Here is a 9333-nt window from a genome sequence, read left to right on the forward strand (position 1 = left end):
CCTTAAACAATTCATATGTCCATTTTCCAGGCAATCCAGCTATCAAGAGTTCACCATGATGGAGTGGGCCAGGCTGTCCTAGTGCATATAGTGCCTCTATGACAATTAGAAAAAGGCACCAGCCCCATTAGGACAATCGAAAAGAAATAAATGTCTCTTGCTCTAAGCTAATGAAGTCTATACCAAGAGGCTTGATGCAAATCAAGACTGTATTTCTTGAGGGCTGAATTTCAACCCCTTTTCAAACATCATCATCTGGGTGCCCTTTTTCGGGCAAAACTTATACAATGTATACCACTGTCCTGAATGGGCAGTTCTCAAAGACAAGATGCTCAGGAGACAACCGGAGTTTACTTGAAGTTTAAAGAAGGTAAATATAATAACTGTCAGCTTTAATGGAACAAAACATAATTTGTAAGTATATAAATGATTCAGTGATTGTCTCAGGGAAACCAGCTGCATTTGTAAGTCTGTCATGTAAGTTTGTTTATCATTAAGAAAATATTTCTTAGCATCTACTATGTGCTAGGTACAATGCTAGGTAGCAAGGTTATGAAGTTGAACTTGAACAAAGTGGACACAGCTCCAACCCTCTATTTTGTAGCTCAGAGTCTGGCAGGAAAGGGAAATAAACCAGTAATTATAGTCATAGGGGAAATATGAGGTGCTACGCTTACACACGGCAAGAGCAAATATCTAAAGGGGTCCTAGAAGCCTAATAATTATATATTTCACCAGATTTCAAGAGATATCTTGTCATAGTCACTTGATAACTGTTATAGAACTTATGGTCTGTTTTCAATTTATTAATCACAGCTCCTGCTGCCCATGACATTGCAGAAAATTACTTACAACAGGATAGATCCATTCTGGCTATAGTGCAGCAAAAAGTGCATGAGTATTGCTTATCATTTCACAATGAGCCTCCTTCACTGGCATAGAAAATGAGGAGTATGTACTCTACAGAGGCCTATCTCCCAGGCATCCTTCATCAGTAATCCTGAGCCTGTAATTCCCTCCTTAGGACCTTGGTGTTAGGAAGAAAATGACTCAAGAGATGGGGAAGAGGAAAGGCAATAAGGAGAGCCAACACTTATGGAGTGCTAAAAATAAACATCCCTATACAGTTATCTATCACTGTCTGCCCCACCCAGAGTCCATTCCATAGGAAGCATCCCACCAGATGCTGCACCTCCCTTCTATTGCTTTTGAATCAGGAAATACTGGCCTCAAAGACAATCCATTCAGGGCATGATCAACAAGCCAGGACTTCTTTTTTTGCTCTAAAAGATGAATTTGGACAATCAGGAATCTCTACAAGTAAAATAAAGAGACATAGAGGATTACCTGTTAGTGGTGGGTGCTAGTTCCAGGTGACTATATAGGCTGGAGATTAAGCCATTGGAGTAATTTGTAAAATAAGGAAGCTGGTTGACAGAAGGAGGACAAAAAGCAGACCTGGAGAGAGGGGCAGAAAAAAAAAAAAAAAGAAAGAAAGAAAACAAGAAAAAGAGAGACAGAGAAGGGGTAATTCTTAGAGACAAACCAGTTCCTCTCCTCCCTGGTTGTCTAATTCTTCCTTGGTTCCCATATATTTGTATTCCTTAATAAGCCTTTATTTCCTCTGAAGTTATTTCAATGAGTTTCTAATATTTGCACTAAGATAACTTCAACTAAACCGATCAGCTAGGTGGTTTACATTTATAATTCTTTCAATACAATCACTCTAACAGGTATCATTATTCCTAGTTTACACACCTTAATTGAGGCTAGGTGAAATAAAGTACATTGGCCAAAGTGAAACAGCAACTGTGACAACTGGTAAAGAAAAAAAAAAAAACCTAAGGATCATATAAATACATGGAATTGTCTTAGAAAACCACTTTACCCCACTTTTCCCACCTATCCCTTCCTCCACCAAGTTGAGTAGGTAGAGCTACCAATATCCCTTGACACAGGTACGTACGTGATTAAGTACAGAGAAAACTGGTATACGCTTCTATGTCTTCTTCTCCCTTGTAAGCCAGCATTAAAGTTTGTTTTAATGACATTTCATCTTAACCAAAATGCCAAGCATTGATTCTCTCAGATCATATATTCGTAGTGATAACTTTCCTACCATGTGAAATCACTGAAAACACAAATCCAAGATCGACTTATAACACCAAATGTTTGCCCTAGAGACACCTCAGAGTCTGCTGCAGGCAATACCATTGCTGCAAAACACAACTGCACATAATAGAAAGACAACAGAGTTACTATGACATCTTAATATACCCTTATGATAGAGGGCATGGGCAGGAGAAAGATTAATTTAGCAAGATACAGCACTTGTGCAAATAAGACAGAGTCCTAAAGCAAAATATTGGGATACTTCCCTTCAAAAAAAAAAAAATGTTTTGAGCCCAGAGTATGCTCTTGACACGAGACATTTTTAGAATCCAATGATAACCCTGTAATTTTTTAAATTATAATTTATGTATTTTCTTGAATTTTGAAATAAAAAGCCTGGAAAGAGATCTCTATCAGATCAAATCGTCTATGATTCCCACAATGTGGCAAATAATTTCAAATATATATATTGGATTTTTTAGGGCTATAGCATTTGGAAATGGCAGAATACAACAAGTTATAAAAATGTCAATTTGTGAAGAATAGGCACTAGGCTTTTTAGAGAAAACATATGATTCAACTGTGCCTTAATCTATTTAATTACAGTACAGAGGTAAAATCCATAGAGGAGGGATCCCTTTGTTTAGCAATTTTCGTTTTATTATTATTGTTGTTGTTGTTGTTGTTGTTATTTAAAAATAGAGACAGGTTTCACCATGTTGCCCAGAGTGGCCTCAAACTCCTAGGCTCAATCAGTCTACTTCACCCTCCCAAACTGCTGGGATTACATGCATGAGCCACTGTGCCTGGCCACTTTTAGTTATATTTAAATTCCTGTGGACTTCTTTTGGCATTTATTTACTTCATGGACTCTTTGGCCTTTAGCATGATGCATTTTTGTAACCTCTGTTTAGTTTGGTTGGCTGTTAAGCCTATGATTTTTCAGGGTGGGTTCATTATGTTTATTAAGTATAACCTGGTGAGAAAACCCTTCCAGGGTCTTTCTCATAAAGATAACACGAAGTAGCCAGAAAAATCACAACCATGTTTATGATTTTAATAATAAGAACTTGAAAACCAGAACAAAATACAGAACTTAGTCCCAAGGGATGACTAAACAAGTCATCAATTTATAGCTGCTATCATTTGTTGAATCAACTTTAGTCTTTGGAATTTCATGATTTTTGTTTTCTTGTGAAACCAAAACAACAAGACATACACAGCATTAATAATTTGAATAGTAGGAATATATTACACATAAGAATTATAATAAAAAAGAGAATTTGTATGCCAAAATGAAAAAAAAAAAAAAAAGAACTGATTGCACTAGGGAGTCAACTAAAAACATCATGAAGAAAATTAAATCCAGGTTCTTCTTTAGAGATTTCTTATAGCCAAAAAATAATCTAGTATTCAGTTCAAATTGCAGGCAAGCAATAAAAACCTCAAAATCAATGGTGAGGGCTAAAATCTAATAACAGGTGTGCTATAGTTTTCTGCTGAAACATTATTTTTCTTTCTTCAGTCCCCCTTTTCTATTAAAGAGAAATCATAGCGACACCGATTTATTCTCAATATATATTTTAGTCTTATTATACTTGGCCTGATTATTTGCATAAAGCATAAAAAGAATAGCCATTGCCCACATAGGATCCTTTTAAAGTTGGCTTTGCTGGAATTTTTTCATAAGGGATTTTGGATTAGACTTTTAAAAGCCTCTCAAGGCTAGCAAGTCGTATCAAGGATTCATTATGAGAATATGCATGTAATACCTGTACAAATGGGGTGAATTCCTTTCTTCTTAAATTCCCCCAAATATCTTGACATTCTTGGGCCTATAAGAGAGTGACATCTTTTTTTGTGTGTGAGACAGGGTCTTGTTCTGTTACCCAGGCTGGAGTGCAATGGCATGATTATGGTTCACAGTAGCTTCAACCTCCTAGTCTCAAGTTATCCTCCCACTTCAGCCTCCAGAGTAGCTGGGACTTACAGGTGCATGCCACCACGCCCAGCTAATTTTTTTTTTTTTTTTTTTTTTAAGATATGGTCTCACCACATTGCCCAAGCTGGTCTTGAACTCCTGGGCTCGAGCCATCCTCCAGTGTCAGTCTCTCCAAGTGCTGGGATTATAGCACTTTGAGCCACTGTGGTTGGCCTTATTTTTTTCTTTTAAGACAAGGTCTCACTCTGTTGCCCAGGCTGGAGTGCAGTGGTGTGGTCACAGCCCACAGCAGCCTCAACCTCCCATGCTCAAGTGATCCTCCCACCTCAGCCTCCTAGGTAACTGGGTCTACAAGTACGCACTACCATACCCAGCTCATTTTTAAGCTTTTTTTGGTACAGATAGGGTTTCACCATGTTGCCCAGATTGGTCTCAAACTCTGGGCTCAAATAATCCGCCTACCTCAGCCTCCCAAAGTACTGGGCTTACAGGCGTGAGCCACTGTGCCCACCCAGAAAGTGACATTCTTTACTTACCGCGAGGTCAGGGACCCTGTAAGATAACTGTGCAGACCAGGTATCAGGCCAGTCTTTCTCTTTATATTGGCTTTATAATTTCAATCTCAGTCTTTCAAAGCAGTCTTGCCATATTTGAAAATATAATATTCCAGTCACAGCCTTGGTAAAATAACCAGTGCTTCTAATGTGTCCTATAACAAAAGAAAATAGTTTCTTGTTGAACTTATTCAAGTAACTATATTGAAGTAAAATAAGAATGCTTATGAATACTTTCCAAATCCTGGAGAATTCAGGTAGAGAGAGAAAGGTAAATTTTTCAATTTTGCTTGCAAAAGAATACCAATTACTATAAGATACAAATTGCTCAAAAGACAAGTTTTCTTGATTCTGAAAAACAAAATATAAAAAGAATCAGCAATATTTCAAAGAAAAAGTCATAAAAATCACTTTATTCACTCATCAGTTCAGTCCCGTGTACTTCTTGTTCTGCTTGGTGTCGTGTTAGCAATCTTCATGAACACGTCATTTTTTAATTAGAGTTCTGGAAGGTTTTATCTAGTTCGATGATATCATTTCCAAAGTTACCAGAAGCCTGTATTCAAGAGCACTTGTCAGTCTTTTCACGAAAGTAATTTTGGACTGTAGTTGGTTGCCAGTGCTTTTAGATAAGAATTCAAAACAATAACTGTGGGTGACAAAAACCTAAAAGAGTCATGGTTAAAATCTGGTGAAAGTTCCCAATTGACAAGGAAATTTAGTTATTTCTATTACATGCAGCATTTTCAGATAATAACCAGAATCATAACTGATAACATCACATCAGGACTATCAGATTTTAATAAGTTTCACATACTCTTGAATATTCACATTAATAACATAGCCATACAAATATAACTTTAGAAAAGATTTAACAAAACCACAATTATGACTACTAATATTACATTATATTACTATGAATCTGCATACTTTTATAACATTGACATCAATAACATACTGATAAATGTAACTGAGAAAATTTGGTATTATTTATCATTTGACAATGCCTCCCATACAATTTACCAAATAAGTCAAATCATTTGCTCTCTCTGTAAGATGAGAGATATATTCTTTGAAACTCTCCAGGGGCCCAACTAGATAATCTTAAAATTAAGTTTAAGCCAATAAGGCTTAACTTAGGATTTTGATCCTGGGGAAACCTGCCAAAGATGTCAAAAGATTCAAAACAGTTGACCATAACAGAATCACAGCTTATTGTTAAATAATAGTTGTTCATTTAATCAGAGTGATAATCAGAAGACTTCAGAAGCAATACAAAAAGTTGCATGAATGTAAAAATCAATCCTTTTAAAGCTTCATTTTCCTAATCAAAAATCTAACACAGATAATGTGGGAATTATCTTGATAAAAACAAGTTTCAGAAAGGAATAGATTTCAGAATTAGAAATTGAAACATCAGCCAGGCTCACATCTGTAATCCCAACACTTTGGGAGGCTGAGGTGGGTGGATCACCTGAGGTCGGGAGTTCGAGACCAGCCTGACCAACATGGAGAAACCCCGTCTCTACTAACATTACAAAAATTAGCAAGGCATGGTGGTGGGCATCTGTAGTCCCAGCTACTCAGGAGGCTGAGGCAGGAGAATCACTTGAACCCGGTGGATGGTGGAGGTTGCGGTGAGCCGAGATCACACTACTGCATTCCAGCCTGGCCAACAAGAGTGAAACTCCATCTCAAAAAAAAAAAAAAGAAAGAAAGAAAAGAAAAGAAATCAAAACCTCTTGCAGTTTTCTTAAGATCAAATCAATAATTTAAGAAAATCTTGCCGTTCTAACATAGGAGACCAAAATTTCTAGTTTCTTATTAATGTACTTTTAATATCAAAACTCAATCTTTAGGAACACATAAATAATTTCCTTTTAATTAAAGCCAATTGGATCACATACAAAATTTATTTCATAAAGTTTTTTCAAGAACTTTATCATGACTTAGTGCACCAATGACATGCTTGGACTTTCTGCTCTGTGCTATGCTTCCTCTTTCTTCAGTAGCCATTCATTTTAGTTAAGATAGAAATTTATCATATAAGATTTATTTTCCTGTAAAATCATTCCTCTCTTTTTCACTTTTTTAAGCAAATGTATAGTGTCATATCCATAAATTTCTTTACATCTCTCTTTCCTATTACTGGTTTCTTTTTATCTTATTTCTATTTCTTTCCTAAATCCATATTTTGAAGCAACCTTTAAATAACCTGGAAATTACATAAAATTATTTTTTTCTCAATAAAGCCCACATTTTAATGCCATCTTATAATTATTTTCCAAAAAAAAAAAAAAAAACGTACTTTTCTGGCCACATTTTGCATATGAAATTATATAAAAATCAGAATTTTCAGGCCGAGCAGTGGCTCATGCCTGTAATCTCAACACTTTGGGAGGCTGAGGCAGGCAGCTCCCTTGAGGCCAAAAGCTTGAGACCAGCTTGGGCCGCACGATGAAACCCGTCTCCACTAAAATTACAAAAATTAGCCCAGTGTGGTAGTGCATGCCTATAATTCCAGCTACTGGGGAGACTGAGGCAAGAGGATTGCTTGAACCCAGGAGGTGGAGGTTGCAGTGAACCCCCCCCCCAAAAAAAAAAAAGAATTTTTAACTCTTAGTAACCTTACATTTTAGCAAGCAATTTTAAACTGTCACATCTCAGTATTTTATAAATGAGAACCATTTTATAATTTTCAGAAACATGTTTTCTTATAATTTTTTATCTTAGTTGGAAATGACCCAGATATTTAATGAGCATCTATTATTTAATTTAACATAACTTTAAGATTTTAAATTACAGGAAAACTCCATTTACAGACATTTATCTCATTTACAGTTACCTAATCTATTAATTTTTACCAGTTTCCCTAGATTATTTATGGGAACTGAGATATTTATCAAAGCTAGTCACCATTTCAAAATACACTCCTTTTAGCCATTTTTATAATCTGTGAACATTAAGTGTTCACTTAAGAAACTTAAATATAATGGTATTTGGCAGATAACTCAGAAAGTAGTTGTTTTTATTAAATCAACAATATTGAACTAGTCTTATTTAGCAAAAATTTGTTCAAGTTATACGAACTTGGAAAATAGTTGGGCTTACTCATTTATAGCACTCATTTGTTTATAAGCCAATTTGATACCATGTAGACAATATACAAACACAGACATGTACACATAAATGTACAGACACAAATAAATATTTTCTAGCTTTGATTTTAAGATTTTATTCAAGAGTCAAGTAAAACTCACTTTTAAAAGGATAGTTGAATTAAATTGTGCTTCTTAAATGGAATGAATTAAGTTTATTTGCCTCAAATGGTTACACCTCTTACTGAGCATAGCAAATTTACTCTCAAAGCATAGAGAATTTAGACTTTCCAAAATGCCAATGAAGTTTACATCTCCAAGGGACTGTGTCCTTTTCAGTAGGTTATGCATTTGCACATCAACACATCTAAAAAATTAATGGCAGTTTCTTAACACCATCAAATTTTCAGTTAACATCCAGATTTCCAAAATTGTTTTAGACAGTTTCATTGTTATAGAGTTTGTTTGTATCAGGCTCCAAATATGGATGGTCCATATATTGCAACAGAATGATATGCCTCCTTGGACCCTTTAAGTGTATGGCTCTTGCTCTCTTTTTCTTTCTTCTTCTTTTTTTTTTTTTTTTTTTTTTTTTTGAGATGGAGTCTCACTCTTGTCACCCAGGCTGGGGTGCAATGGCGTGATCTCGGCTCACTGCAACCTCCGCCTCCCGGGTTCCAGCGATTCTCCTGCCTCAGCCGTCCAAGTAGCTGAAATTTCAGGCGACTGCCACCACGCCCTACTAATTTTTGTATTTTTAGTAGACATGGGGTTTCGCTACGTTGACCAGGCTGGTCTTGAACTCCTGACAGCAGCTGATCCACCCTCCTTGGCCTCCCAAACTGCTGGGATTACAGGCGTGAGTCACCGTGCTCGACCTCTGTTTTATTTTTCTTACAATTTTGTCATCATTGTCAAAGAAATCAGTTTCCTTGTTCTATAGTTTCCTGTAGAATATATCCTGTAGAGATTATAACCAGATGACTCTTAGTAAGACACTTAAAATCTTACTTGCTATATGGTTATGCTTCTAATTTGATACAGAGTTAGATTCATTTTTTTTTTTTCTTAATTTCTATTTTTAGGAGTTCTCTGCGTGTGTGTGTGTGTGTGTTTGAGACAGGGTCTCACTTTGTCACCCAGGCTGGAGTGCAGTGGTGCAATCTCAGCTCACTGCAACCTCTGCCTCCTGGACTCAAGCAATCCTCCCATCTCAGCCTCCAGAGTAGCTGGGACTACAGGCATGCAGCACCATGCCTGGCTAATCTCTCTATTTTTCTAGAGATGAGGTCTTGCCATATTGCCCAGGCTGGTCTTAAACTCCTGAGCTCAAGCAATCTGCACACTCAGCCTCCCAGAGTGCTAGGATTACAGGCATGAGCCACTGTCCTTGGCTGGAAGTTGTTTTTTAATATAATTTTTATTTTAAAATTGTATAAAACATACAAGAATCCAAAATAAAAACCTTCAAAACAAGTTATATTTAAAGACAACCAATTTCTATTCCTTCTCCATTAGTAACCATTTTGTTTAATTTTGTAGTTGATTCTCTTGGCCAGAGGGAATTCTCTTGTTTTTTTTTTTTTGTTTGTTTGTTTGTTTTTGTTTTTGTTTTAAGTATATATGT

This window comes from Rhinopithecus roxellana, chromosome 2 (assembly GCF_007565055.1).
Source record: "Rhinopithecus roxellana isolate Shanxi Qingling chromosome 2, ASM756505v1, whole genome shotgun sequence".
NCBI lineage: Eukaryota > Metazoa > Chordata > Mammalia > Primates > Cercopithecidae > Rhinopithecus > Rhinopithecus roxellana.